The following is a 15,622-nucleotide window of genomic DNA, read 5'->3' as shown; positions in this document are numbered from 1 at the left end:
AGATGGTATGGCGAGTCTCGCCCTCCAGTATTTTGTTTACAGGCCAGGCCAGGGGCATGATTTCTCCCGTGTTTATGTTCCGAGGTAATGACGTACCCCCACACTCACGCCTCCCCTCAGAGCCTCTCTTCTGAGGCCGTTGATTCCAGCTTCTGTTTTCTGCCATTGACACGCAGACTTGGTGACTCATGTTTTTAGTCTCTGTACGCTGTCCCCATTTTCCTGCTCTGTGGTTGTCCATTGTTGTGACTTGACTGCTCACCTAGGAGCTGGAGACCACGATGTATGTCCAGCCCTGTTGAGCTCCCAAGCTAAGAACTCAACTGCCTTTTCTTGAATTCTCTCTTGGGGTGTCAGGCACCAAAGTGTACTTGTTATCCACACCCTCCTTTCTTCCTGCCATCACCGCCAACCCCTTCTCCTCCTCCTCAAACCTGTTCCTTCCTTAAGCTTTATTGGTGAGCCTACCGTTTACCCATTTTCTAAGGCAGAGTCATCTGCAGGCCATCCTCTAAGACCCCTTCATCTCTCAAATCCAGTCAGGCAGGCCGTCCTGTCAACTCTGCTTCCCATTCAGCTTCGGAAGCCATTCCTCTTCTCCAGCTCACTGCCACTGTCCTAGTAGGGATCTTCCTCCTTTCTTACCTGCACTATAAGCCCACCAGCACTAACTGCTTCAGCCCGGGGTTAACCTCACTTCCATCCTGCTAACACTCACACCAAACCAGCCACCACACTGTGCTCCCAGTTGGAGCTCACTTTGTCAGACACAAATCTGATACTTTTCACTTCCTTAAAACTCTTCAAATGTTCCCATTCATTTACAAAACAAAGTCCCGCCTCCTTAGTACTAATTTCAAGCCCCACTCCCTACCCGCCACTCATATTCTGGTCCCATTGTCTGCCTTTCTCTTACCACATCTTGGCTTACATGTTTAAGTAATGTGGTCCTTCTCACTGATCCTTGGGCATAGCATGTGGCTTTAAATATCTGGGCTTCCTTACATGGAATTCCCTCAGCCTATGGTGGTCTCTACCTTCCTCCACCCAGAAGGCACCTACGGGGTCATTCACGTCAACAAACATTAATCAAGGGTCTACTACGTGCCTTGAGACTATGCTTGGTAGTGGAGACAAACGTGAAAGCATGGTTCTTCCCCTAACCATCCAGCAGAAACATGACTTCTTGAAGCTCCCCTTTAGCATCCCTTCAGCCTCTCCACCACTTAAGCATAGTAGACCATTTTCTTCTTCCTACTTTGTACATATTTATTTTTCACCGCACTTACATGATGCCTTTTTGTTTTTCTTCCTGGACCCAGAACCAATGCCTATAATTCTGGAGAGGGATTGAGTAACTTAAAGAACATGTGGGTATTGACATCTGTGTGGAAGGCAGAATTCTTAAATGACCTCCCAAGATTCCTGCTTGTTGGTGTGCACGCTCTCTCCCATGAAGGGAAGCAGGACCTATGAGTATAGTGGGATTTTACACCAGGGAATAGAGACTTGAAGCAGAGATCCCCAACAGATGATCTCCTACTGGCCATGAAGTCAAGTGCTCCGTGGTGGAGAGAACCCAAGGGCAGGGAGTGGTGGGCAGCCGCCAGGAGCTGAGGGCCTCAGTCTCACTGCAATGACAGAATGTTACGACAATAACACAGAATTCTGCCGGCTTCCAGGAAACTTGGAAGACAACCTCAGACCTCATGTGAGATTGCAGCCCTGGCTGACATCTTGATTTCAGCCTCATGAGACCCTGCGCTGGGAGCCCTGCTAAACTATGCCCAAACTTCTGACCTAAAGAGATTGTGAAATAATAAATGGGTATTTTTTTTAAATCCCTCACCCAAGGATATGTTTATTGACTTTAGAGGGGGTAGGAGAGAGAAACCGCAATGCGAGAGAGCAACACTGATTGGTTGCCTCCCGTACACACCCGACAGGGATGGAACCCACAACCTGAGTATGTGCCCTGACCGGGGGTCAAACCTGCAACCTTTTGGTGCCTGGGATGATGCTCCAACCAACTGAGCCACACAGCCAGGGCCAAATGAATATGTTTTAAGCCACTAAGTTTGTTATGCAGCAAGAAAATACTAATACAACCTGATAGGCAGGTGCTGAATACCTGTTTTCTAGTTACTATCCATGTGATATTAGACTTAACCTCTTTAAGCCTCATCTTCCTCAACTATAAAATGGGGATGGTGATACCTACCTTATGGTGTATCTCTGAAGGTTAAATGTGCTGGAAACATCTTGGTACGCCCCACCCCCCAGCCAAATCAGCTTCTTAAAGGTAGGGTCCATGTCCTCCTTAGTATTTAAAAAAAATTTTTTTTACTTATTTATCTTTAGAGGGGAAGGGAAGGAGAGAGGGAGAGAAATATCAGTGTATGGTTGCCCCTCCCGTGTCCCCTGCTGGGAACTGGCCCGCAACCCGGGCATGTGCCCTGACTGGGAATCGAACCGTGATCCTTTGGTTCACAGGCCTGCGCTCAGTCCACTGAGCTACACCAGCCAGGGCCATGTCCTCCTTAGTATTTTTAACTAACCCTCTTTGAATTATTTAACCCTCTTTGAATTATTTTTATTTAAAAAAATATTTATTTATTTTTTAGAGATAGGGGAAGGAAGGGAAACGTCGATGGTTCATTTTGTGGGATGACGCCCCACCGAGCCACACAGGCGCGGCACCTCCCTATCCATCCTCGACACCTGACGACACGCCTGGACTCGGAAGGCGCTGGTGCGTTTCAGTGGGATCACTGAACTGTGCTCGGGGTGACTCAGAGAACAAGCATAAACCTAAGCCTCTCTTTCTTGACTTCTTTTCCGATTTAGTGTGGATGCAGTCCTCGTTCAGGCATATGTGAAATTAGGAACCACCTAGATGATCTCTCAGGTGCCTTTTGGTTGCCAATTCTATGATGCTGATGAATCTTGAGATAAAGTCCTGGAATAACAATCTGAGAGTTGCAAATCATTAGCACTCTTAGAGAGTACTTCAGAGGAGGTGCTTGTTAATCCTCTCCCAAGCCTCTCTCCTGAGTCAGTCACTATCCCTCACCACAATCGAGTATTAACATCCAGATGTCTGCACTGAGAATTGATAATATTCGTGTAGTGTTTTGCCAGCTGTAAGTGCAAATTATTTTTGATCAAATGATAAAGACAAATTTGAGTTTCTTACTTGAATACTAATATACAGTTCAATCAACCAGTTTTAAATTTCTAGTACTAAGAGGGATATTATGACCTAAAAGTAGAAATAAAATACTTACACTTCACAGGTGATGAGATTTTGTTTTATTTATGTTTTGTTCTGAAATGGCACGAGAAATTCAGACACTGATATTTGGCAGAGGGAGGCAATAAAGAATCCTGCTGTAACCATTGCAGCTACAGTTGCTACTGTAGGTTGTACAAGTGGAATATATATATGTACACTTATATATTATATTTAATTATACATATGATCATAAATATTGACTTACCATTGGGATGTTGGGCAACTATGTTCAGACTCAGATCTCAGAGGAATGCTTGATTACTACCTGGGGATCTCAAAGAATGTTTAACCTCAGAGCCACATTTCAACACGAAGGGATGTCCGTGGCCACTGCCACTTAACAAGAGGAAAGAGTGGGATGCCTTCTCCAAGGAGCCGGCCTGTGGGGAGGACTGTGGGGTGTTCTGTGTTGTGCACAGCACGATCTCTGAGCCATAGTCTTATATTAAACTTCTCACTTTGGAGCAGAATACTGTGTTCCTTCCCTGAGAAGCTTCTGATAACCATACTGTCTGAGCAATAGTCTGTGAAGAATGAGGTTCAGGAAGAGCAACTGGTTCGTGTGTGTGTGTGTGTTGCTGTGTTTCTGTGCCTCTGGGTGGGAAGGAGTATAAGTTAAAAGGTTAACCAACTCTTGCTGACTCACCCCTGTTCCCAGGAGACGCATGCCTGGTCCACCTTGACTGTCCTAGGGTGGAGCTGGGGCGACATGAGGTCTTGCTGTGATTAATAGGATTCTGAGGGAGGAAAGGCCTCCTATCAGTAAAACTGGCACAGCCTTTTTCCCTTTAAGGGAGAGAAACTGCTGGGCCTGTGCAGGGAGTAGAGAGAAGTGCTTGTGATCCAGGGAAAGAAGGAAGAGGCGGAGGGTCTCAGATCCCCAAGGACCCTGGGGCCTGTGACAGGCTGCAGACCCCACTCCTCCCCAGGGGTGACCACGGCCAGAGCAGCCCAGGAAGCTGCAGCCCTTTGTTGCCTACTGTTCCAACCACTGGATCAGGCAAAACAGCAGTCCCTGGGACACCCTTGATTTATGAAAGGCACTCCCTTCCTCTTCATGAGCGGGAGCAGTATGCAATAGGAAAGGCCTATGTCCAGTGGAAGTAACCTTCCCCAACCTGGAAGCAACTGCTCTCCCTCGTCTGAACACCCAGAGCACTTCATGTGTCCCTCTTTCAAGGACACTTTCCACTTCTTACACTTTGGTCATCTCCTTTGTGTTGTAAGCTGTTTGAAGGCAGGATCTATGTCTGCTTCCTATTCGAATCTTACAGCTGGTTCCTAACATCTGACTTCAAATCACGGATCCTTAGGAATGCTTGCTCAAAGAATGGATGATGGATAAAAGACCCATCATACCACCTGCAGAAGTGTGGCAGCAGACTTTTTAGCAGGAATCATGGAATATAATAGTTAACAGTTGATGAATATTTACCACGTTCCAAGCATCACACTAAGAGTTTTACATCCTCAAGTCCTTAAATCCTCAAAACAGCTGGATGAGGTGGGTTCTGTTGTTAAACCATTTTTGGATGAGGAACTTAAGACTCAGAATGGTTAAGACCTTGCCCAAGGACACCCAGCTAGTGAGTGGCAGAGCTGAGATTCAAATGCAGGCAGCCTGACTCTAAGACCCAGGCTCCGAACCACCTCACTCTGTTGTCTGGGAAGTTCACTTGGGATTTACCAGGGCTTTGGGGATTCCTGCACGTCCTCACACTGCCACTCCTGGATGACAGTGAGTCTCCCTGGCTCCTCTGTTATTCCGGGGAGGTAAGGGGGGGGTGGGCAGATGAAGAGCAGAGGCAGAGGGCCAGGAAGGGAAGGAATCCACACTCGGCAGAATCTCTCCCCACCAGCTTCCTTTCACTAAACTGACACAGTCTTAACTGAATATCCTCTTCCAGGCTGCTTTACAGTGTTTCTGAAAATTAAAATGCCTTTTCTCATTCATTTAGTAAATAACAATTGAACGACTACTCTGTACCAGCCACCTAAAATAATTAATTTAATGACCTAGTTCAACAGAATAATGAGGAAAGAGGTTTTCGAGCAGTGGGGAGAGAGGAGGAGAGTAAATACTGGTATGTTTCGTATGCTCATGCTGACAATTAAATCTGTTCTTAAAACATGCCTTCCTGTCCCTTAATTCTGCAGATGAAAGTAGACTAGAAACCTCACCACTTTTCTTGGGTAAAGCTCAACACTTGTCTACCCCATACACCAGTAAGTTCCAACTATGTTTCCAAAAGTGTCCTGTGATAACAGACAAATGTCACACACCTTATTTCAGGGTTTATTTCTGAGCCCGCCCCGCCGCCATTCCCGACCATCTCTGAAAGGTCAGCGGGATGTCAACTTTGCTGAAAGCCTGTGTGTGCCAACCTTCTTCTCCTCCCCACGGTCGGCGCTATTCTCTGACCCGCCTTTTAGAACAGAGAACAGTCCCCAGGCCCAAGCACCTTCCAGGCTAGTCTGCTAGAGCTTAGAGCTCAGAGTGCCCTTGTGTACCACCTGCTGGCTACCACCGTCTTATAACATGTGCACACACACCGCTCTGGGGCTGACTCGGTGCAGGTCAAACTGACGTTCTCTATTTAGAGAAATAGATTTAGATTCGGCAGGCATGTGCCCACACATGCACACACTGATATGCACACACATGTGCACACCACTTCAGTGTAAATTGTATTTGAGGTCCAGTTTCCCAGACCACCCAGAACATGCCCTAGCCCGCCATGGCCACGGGCAGGCCAGCTGGAGAAGCAGCGCTCTAGAATGCAGGGCAACCGTGCTGGAAGCCTGTTCCCAGGGGCCGGCTGGTCCTTGGGAGGACTGAGCCTCGGCTTTCTTGAATGCATGTCCTACTAAAGAATTCTGACAATCTGTCCCTGGGTCATCCTATGCCCCATTTACTGCTGTAAACAGGTATGTGACATCGCAACCCTGTTTCAGACCCTATTTATAGCAACCCTATGCCTAATATTGCAAAGAGATAATTAAATTCTCTTACGCTTTTGAAGAACCTTTCAGCAAAAGATTTCAGGGAATTTTACCAAACAAACAGTCCACCCTGTCCTCCTCCCTTTTGACCAGTGGAGAAGCTGAGGCACAGTAAAGCCTGAAGAACAGGGTCCGAAGGTGAGTCAGAAATGGAGCAGGGCTGTACCTGGTTACACCTGCTTTCTCACCCGTGGCTTAACCCTGCCATCACAGACTTCCTGGGAAGGTGTAGCTTCTTTAAGGGCCTATCTGTTGAGTGAACATAGCTGCGAGCTTTCAGCGCTTCCCCCGGCCTGATGAGGCTGTGTCTCAGGGAGGGAGGTGGGCTCTGCACCACGCATGGGGCCCCTTGGTCCACAGCGGTTTCCCTGTGCAGTCCTCAGAACCCAGCCTCTTCCTATTGCGGCTCGTCGCACCATCGTGCCGTGGTGAATTACTGCTCAGAAAGTCCCACAACGTCACACTCCTTTCCTCCCCTGGTTTGTGGCAGCGAAACTCCTGGGATGGTGGAGTCACTGGTTTCACCTGCCGTCGTGTTGTCCCATGCCCGTGAGGACAACAAGCCTGTCCCCTTCCCGTGTTGCCCCCAGTGCTACGTCTAGATCCTTCTCCCAGTGGAGCTCTTTGTTGCACCCTCACACCGAGAGGGAGGATTTGGAGCGACGACACTGCCCCCTCCACCGAGAATGAGGCCGAATATTTGCCCAGACCTCACAGAATTAAGGGTTCTATAGTGATAGGGGCAAAAGAGAAATGCTGCCAAGGATAAGAAAACAGAGGGACTTCTGATTCCATCCAACAGCCACTGCGTCAGACTCCAGAATGACAGCTCTGCTGCCAGCTGGCGATCACCCCCCTCTGTCTTCACAGGAAGAAACTGTACGATGTGTTTTTAAAAGGCTAGGTGTGAGTGAAAGCAGGTCTGGTTTCCATTTTTCCTTTGGTAGATAACAAGCTATGAATACTTTCTTTAAAGATATTTGTAAATGTGCCCAGAGGTTAGTGAAAAATGAGAACATTTGATGCAGCAAATAATACCAGCTTTGTCTGTCTCCCCAGAAGTTCCCTGAACTTGGACCCTAAGGTGGAATCATTTTCTCCAGTATCTTAAAAGACTGCAGAAAACAGAAGGCAGAAAAACTTGGTATAACCTACGAAAGCAATGTTTACAAACAAATAAAGGAACTACTCAATTATCTGCCAGATAAGTGAACCTTCAAAGAAAATCATATTCAGAAAAAAATCTCTAAGCACCTAAAATAGTTGTGACAAAGCCCAAGCACTTAAGCATCCAACTAAGAGAAAGGCCTTCTGCTCATTCTTTGGGGCTGAGTTCACACACATCTCTACAAGACTTAGTTATCTGACTTCTCAGACCTCAGCAATAGGAAATGAAACATTTGGAAAAGGGAGATTGGAACAAGCAGGGATCAGATAACAGAAGTGACAGCCAGGAGTGATAGCTGGGGAAGGGACAGAAACAATTCTGTTAAAGCAGAATTTAAGAAGCAGTGGCCATAACCACAAGCGTGATTCACCAGGAAAGTGTTGGATCATGTTCATCATCCCCCATGTGTAACTGGCCCCTTCAGGTCTTTTGTCTAATGTAGTTTCAGTGGGGGCTGCCAGCCTCTGGAACATTCCCTAAGGTGGAATGTGGCCTTGCTCAACATGGAAAGAGTCAGGGACTACTTCACCTCCTTCCTGTCATGTGTCACGCTAATGACATGGTCAAGGAGCTGGCTTCCTCCCTGACTCACTGTTTACAGGTAGCCACTGGCTTCTCAGGCCACTTCCCCTCCAGTAAAAAAGTGGAAGAAGCTCATGAGTACCTAGTAGGGAGCTCTGGAGACCTTTGATGGCAGGTTCTAAAACAGGACGCAGCTTCATAATAGTGCAATTACACAAGGCCAATTGGTGCAGCAATTTGGGAAAGCACCTTTCTGGAACAGACAAAATATAGCATGTTCAGCAGTAACATTACAACACTCGAGGCACAGGGGACACCCGCAGGAGACCTGGAGATGGGCCTGAGATAGGACTGTGCGCACTCACGCCTCCGCAGCAGTCCTAGCAAAGGGGGACCACTGCCCAGGGCGCAGCTTCCACTTGACTCCTTGTGAGCTTCTTTGTCCATTGGCTCCTTCTTCCAGGGAACTGGCAGGGTCCAAGCACCTTGGATGAAGTCAAGGCAAAAGGCTTGACCCATCCCCTGCCCACTCCTCTGCCCCCTTCCCGGGCCCACACTGCAATACTAAATTCTGAGCCAAGTGTTCAATACCAAGGATGCCAACGTGAGGGTGGGAGGTGACATTTTTAATCACCAATGGAAGCTTTTCTTCATTTCCTTGTTCTAGTCTGCACTGTCCAATAGAAAGCCATCCACAGCCTGGTGGCTTCTGGGCCCTTCAAATGTGGCTAGTTTAACTAATATGTTGTGACCATGAAATATATTCCCAAATTCTAAGATTTAATGCAAAAAAGGTAAATGATCTCATCCATAACTTTTTCATACTGATTGTATATTGAAATAAGGTTTGGAGGGACTTCCAGCCAAGATGGAGGCATAGGTGGACACACTGTGCCTCCTTGCACAACCAAAATTAAGGACAACAAAAATTTAGAAACAAAAAACAACCAACAGACAGAAAACTGAACTGTATGGAAGTCTGACAACCATTCATCCAGACCGGTAAGAGGGATGGAGTCGGCAGCCAGCGGAGAGGGGTTGCAGCAGGAAAAAGCGGCAGTTGGGAGACTTGGGGGCGCAGGTGGCAGCTAGCAGACCCGAGGTGCAGGGAGGCAACAAGCTGACCCAGTGAGGTGCACAAGGTGGTTGGCAGACCGAGGTCACATGTTGGCAGGCCAATAAACCAGGCGAAAACATGCAGTGAGACAGACAGCACAACCCAGGGCCCCAGTGCCAGAAATAAAGCCTAAAAGCACCAGTTGAAAACACTTGTGGAGGCTGAGGTGCCAGGAGAGACTCCCAGCCTCACAGGAGAGTTCACTGGAGAGACCCACAGAATGCACACAAGCCCATCCACCCAGGAACCAGCACCAGAAGGGCCCAATTGGCTTGTGGGAAGCAGCGGAAAGGACTGAAATCCAAGAGAGAGCAGAGCAAGCACCCTTGTTCCCTCTCTGACCCCACTCCCACATATAGCATCACAACCCAGCAACTGGGCTGACACACCCTGGTGAATACGTAAGGCTCCACCCCTCGTACATAACAGGCACAACCAGACCCCCCCCCCAAAAAGGCTCAAAAGCAAGAACTAATCAAAGCCCCAGAGCCAAACTTTTAAGTGACCAAGAGATAGCCAACCTATCAGATGCACAGTTCAAAGCACTGGTGATCAGGATGCTCACAGAATTGGTTGATTTTGGTTGCAAACTAGATGAAAAAATAAAGGCAACACTAAGTGAAATGAAGGAAAATGCACAGGTAACAAATAGTGATGGGAAGGAAACTGGGACTCAAATCAGTGAAGTTGACCAGAAGGAAGAAAGAAACAACCAAACAAAAAAGAATGAAGAAACAAGAATTCAAAAAAAAAAAAAAATGAGGAGAGGCTTAGGAACCTCCAGGACATCTTTAAACATTCCAACATCCGAATTATAGGGGTACCAGAAGGTGAAGAGGAATAGCCACAAGTGGAAAACTTATTTGAACTAATAATAAAGGAGAACTTCCCCAATCTGGCAAAGGAAATAGACTTTCAGGAAATCCAGGAAGCACAGAGTTCCAAAGAAGTTGGACCCAAGAAGGAACACACCAAGGCACATCATCATTACATTAGCCAAGATTAAAATGAAGGAGAGAATCCTAGAAGCAGCAAGAGATAAGGGGACAGTCGCCTACAAAGGAGTTCCCATCAGACTGTCAGCAGATTTCTCAAAAGAGACCTTACAGGCAAGCAGGGGCTGGAAAGAAGTCTTCCAAGTCATGAAAACCGAAGACCTACAACCAAGATTGCTCTATCCAGCAAAGCTTTCATTTAGAATGGAAGGACAGATAAAGTGCTTCTCAGATAAGGTCAAGTTCAAGGAGTTCATCATCACCAAGCCCTTATTATATGAAATGTTAAAGGGACTTATCTAAGAAAAAGAAGAAGATAAAAAAGATGAACAGTGAAAGGACAGCAAACTCACAGTTATTAAGAACCACACCTAAAACAAAAGCAAACTAAGAGGACAGCTAGATCAGGAGCAAACCATAGAAATGAAGATCTCATGGAGGGTTAGCAACAGGGGAGTGGGAGAAGGAGAAGGGGGGAGAAGGTACAGAAAATAAGTAGCATAGACTTTAGATAGAAAATAGACAGGAGGGACAGCAAGAAAAGTAGGGGAAATATAGAAGCTAAAGAACTTATGACACATGGACATGAACTAAAGGGGGGGAATGTGGGAGGGAGGGGGTGTGCAGGGTGGAGGGGAATGAAGGGGGAAACGGGACAATTGTAATAGCATAATCATTAAAATATATATTTTAAAAGATTTAAAAAACAAATTTTTTTGCAAAAAAAGAAATAAGGTTTGGATATATTATATTAAATAAAATGATATTAAAATTAATGTTACCTGTTCCTTTGTACATTTGTAAATAAGACTACTAAAAATTGGAAATCAGACATGTACGTGGCTTACCTCTAGGGCCCGCAGGACATTTTTATTGGACTGTGGCTACTCTTTCTGACTCAGGCAGCTCAGCCTGGCAACTGCCTTACAGAGGGGAGGGACTCAGAGGGAAAGGAACCTTCCACAGCCTGGCAGTTTCAACAGTTGGGGCTTATGGGGAAAAGGAAGCACTTTGACAAAAGCAGATGTTGGAGAATCTTCCATGATGCTATAGGGGCAAGACTCTCTGGCTGCTCTCCCATCCTCCGCCTGGTCTCCCAGATCAGATTCCCAGCCCACATGTTGGAGGGAAGGGGGCACAAAGGTTGGTAGGGAATAGGGGAGAACTTCTGTCCTGATGTGTCCCTGAGAAGAGGTAGGGGACCAGCCACACCACAAACCTATAGTGAGCACCTGACATGTATGCCTAAGGCATTGTCCTCGACACTGGGGTTCCTACAATGACAAGTAGAGTCCCTGTCCCCAAGGCATGTGAAACAGAAAATAAACGCGTGGACAAATATGTAAAAACTTCCAGGTATTGCTAGGGGGTACAAAGACTCTCTGATGCGTTGGTGGGACTGGAGAGCATGTGCTAGTTGGGCCTCATTCTCCTGTCCTTCCTCTTAAATAAACTTTCTAAGAATGCCCATTCTTACTCATTTTAACCCTTTGCATTCTTTTTTTAAAAAGACTTGCACAGCCTCTCCCATTATCAATACCCCCCACCAGAGTGGTACATTTGGTACAACTGATGAACCTACATTGACACATCATAGTCACCCGAGGTCCATAGCTTCCATGAGGGTTCATGCTTTGTGTTATACGCTCCATGGTTTGGACAAACATTTAATGACATGTAGCCACCATTAGAGTATCGTATGGAATAATTTCACTGCCCTAAAAATCCTCCGTGCTCTACCTATTCATCTCTCCTATCTCTCGAACTCCTAGCAATCACTGATCTTTTTACTGTCTCCATCATTTTTCCTTTTCTAGAATGTCATTTAATTTTAAACATACAGTATTCAGCCTTTCACATTGGCTCCTTTCACTTTGTAATATGCACTGAAGCTTCGTCTATGTCTCTTCATGGCTTGATAGCTCATTTCTTTTTAGCACTGAATACGAATAGCAATGAACACATCCATTGCCTGGATGAACCACAGTTTATCCATTCACTTACTGAAGGACAGCTTGGTTGCTTTCAAATTTGGCAACTATGAATAAAGCTGCTATAAATATCTGTATGCAGCTTTTTGCGTGGACATAAATTTTAACTCCTTTGGGAAAACACCAAGGACAGTGACTGCTGGATCATATGGTAAAAGTACGTTCAGTTCTGTAAGAAACAGCCAACCCGTCTCCCAAAGTGGCCACACCATTCTGCAGTCCCACCGGCACTGGGTGAGAGCTCCCGCTGCCCCACGTCCTCACCTGCATTTAGTGTCGTTGGTGTCCCAGAGTTTGCCACTCTAATAGGTGTGCAGTGGGGCCTCGTTGTTTTGATCTGCATCTCCCTGATGACATATAATATAGAGAATCTTTTCATGTGCTGATCCACCACCTTAAGGTCTTTGGCATACTTTTTAATCAGGTTGTTTTCTCATTGTTAAGTTTTAAAAGTTCTTTGTATATTTTGGTAATAGTCCTTTATCAGATTTTTTTGCAATTATTTTTACCCACTCTGTGGCTCATCTTATTCTCTTAAAGGTGTCTTTCAGGGGGCAGTGTTTAATTTTAACAAAGTCCAGCTTCTCAATTATTATTTTCATGGATTATGACTTTGGTGTTTTATCTAAAAAGACATCATCAGTCCTGGCGGGTGTGGCTCAGTGTGTTGAGTGCCAGCCTCTGAACCCAAAGGCCACCGGGTTCAATTCTTGTTTGGGATATGTGCCTGGGTTGCGGGCCAGGTTCCCAGTTGGGGGTGTGGGAAAGGCACCTACACGTTGATGTTTCTCACCCTCTCTTTTTCCCTTCCTTCCTCTCTTTCTAAAAAATAAATGAAGTCTTTAAAAAAATAAAAAGACATTATCATATTCAAGATTGTCTAGGTTTTTTTTCTATGTTATCTTTTAGGAGCTTAATAGTTTTGCATTTTATATTTAGGTCTATGATCCATTTTGAATTAATTTTCATGAAGGGTGTAAGGTCTGTGTCCAGATTATTTACTTTTTTTGCATGTGGGTATGCAGTTGTTCCAGCACCTTTTAAAAAATCATGCCTCATTGATTTAGAAATATATTTTATCTACGTACATTTTTCGACTTGTACCTCTGAATGTAATTTCCCCTTGGAGGTTTTTGCTAACATGCCAACCCAGGGAGTCTATCTTTTAATATTTACCCAACATTTAGGGTTTTTTTTTGCCATAATTAGAATTAAAAATGTGTTGTTTAACATGCCTCGCAGAGAAGCAGGAACACCACTGGAATTCTTAAAATGTTTTGTAATAATCCAGCTAGCTTGATATTAGAATTTTACCTTGTGTTTATAAGTTAGATTTTTTCTCTTTAACTTTATTTCATTATGTCTGTTTATATCTGCTGCACAACACTAATTAATTTCTTGGCTTTTCCTTTTTTTGAACTAATACGTGTTAAACAGCTGGTGCTAAACTGTCTCTGTGTCTCCTGCTTTGAAGCCAGTAGGGGTGTCTGTGGGGAGTAACAAATCTTCAGGGCTCCCCTGGTGGGAAGTGGGGCCTGTCCCCCACCAACACACAAACAGAGGGAGTTCAAGTGCGTGATCCCCAGTTTCCACCTGCTAAGCATGACTGTCCCCAATAGTTAGGAGGCCCCGAAGAGGTATAGAACTTAGCATCTTTGTGATAGGAGAATGAAAGCCAGAGGAATGATCTGTGGCCTGCGGTCACCTTTAGCTTCTACTTATAGGGAACTAAAAAATGCACCTAATCATTTTGTAAGAGAGATCTGGAACAGCACACATAACTTCTATTCACGGGTTCACAGGAGCAACTGAGTCATTTGGCCACTTGTCTGCACGAGATGTCCCGTAATGTAGCCTTGGCCTGGGTGGCTGTATACTCAGCTAACCCCTGTTAGTGTGAAGAGAAGGGGAGAATGGACAGAGGGACAACTAGCAGTCAGGCACAGGTATTAAGAACCATTCCCAAGCAGAACTAAAAACCCAAAGTCCAGGAGTCAGGAGCCCAGAGTGACAGCTGGGAGTCAGACAAGTTCTCCGAACACCTGCCGTTCTCTCCACCACGTGGCCTCGTGTCATCCTGAAGATGCTGTGTGACCTCTGACACTGTGGCCGCTGGAGGATTGTTATCAGGGGTCCACTAGGGCCAACAGACACCTTTCTCATCAAGGCTGTTCGAAGACTTAAATTCTTAGTACATCATAGGCTTTAGGCACACTTAACGAATTTGTCTTCCTCTGCCTACAGCGACCTTATTTTTAGAAAAACGAAGGATGAGTGATGCCGTGTTTGACAGTGAAACAGAACACCTGGAAGAAGCAGCACAGATGGTCACCCTGACCCTGCTCATAGATTATGTCTTACTCCTGGAACAGTCCAACGGAGGGGCTTTTGGGAACCTTCTTTCCCAACAGAGTTGGTACCCACATAGTTGCATATTCCTTAATAAGTCAATCTTGTGCAAAAACACATGGCATGAAAGCATAAGAGAAACAATAGCTGCCTAAAATAGATTGCTTCCCAATTAAGAACTTTTTTCAAAGATTTTATTTATTTTTAGAGAGAAGGGAAGGCGGGGAGAAAAGGGGAGAAAAACAGCAATGTGTGAGAGAAACACTGCTGGCTTGCCTCTTGCATGCTCCCAACTGGACACCAGGCCCACAACCCAGGCAGTTTGATTCCCTGCCCAAGAATCAAATCAGCGACGTATAGCTTTACAGCACGATGCCCAGCCAACTCACCTACACCGGTCAGGGCCCCAATTAAGAATTTTACAAGTCAATATAAGATGCATTCTTTCCAATACAAAGAGAAAAGGAAACACTTTGCAGATATCTCTCCACAAACCATTAAACAACACTGTTTGGAATAAGACAAAGTCAGAAACATTCAGTGATAAAGAGCAAAGAAGAAACCCAGACAATTCACTGAAGATAAATTTTTTTATCACTAGATCACCCTTGATAACACTTTCAAAGGTGGTAAAACAATTAATCAAAACTTCATTATTCCCAGCCTTCCTTAGCAAAGAAATCCAGACTTCTTAAACTAGCATCAAAATTAAGATCCTAAGCTTATGAACATAGATGCAAAAATACTAAATAATTTTAAAATAATGCATTATGAAAAATAAGTTCAATTTTAGGGATATAAAAGTGCTTTGACATTAGGAACTCTACTAATATAATTCAGCTTGTTAACAGATTAAATGGAAACTGAGACTCTCAGTAGATGTTTAAAAGCTTTTGATTGAATTCAATGCCCATTGCAAGTGATACCCCTAGTAGGTGCAATAGATGGAAACTTAGCAACTGGAACACACAGCGGCCATACTTAATGGTCTAAAGTAGTCTTCCCACAAACACAGGGAAAAGACAGTATCATCTTTTACTTCTGTTACTATTCTGAGTTTCACTAAGAGTCTTACTATCAGTAAAATTGGTACAAGAAAAGTAGTATAAAGATTGGAAGGAAGGATTAACTTGTTATTCGTGAACAATATCATCATCCAGAGGGAAAATGCAACAAAGTCAC

Source organism: Artibeus jamaicensis, unplaced genomic scaffold, assembly GCF_021234435.1.
Source record: "Artibeus jamaicensis isolate MK-2021 breed Jamaican fruit bat unplaced genomic scaffold, CSHL_Jam_final scaffold_916, whole genome shotgun sequence".
Lineage (NCBI taxonomy): Eukaryota > Metazoa > Chordata > Mammalia > Chiroptera > Phyllostomidae > Artibeus > Artibeus jamaicensis.
This window is presented reverse-complemented; position numbering follows the sequence as displayed.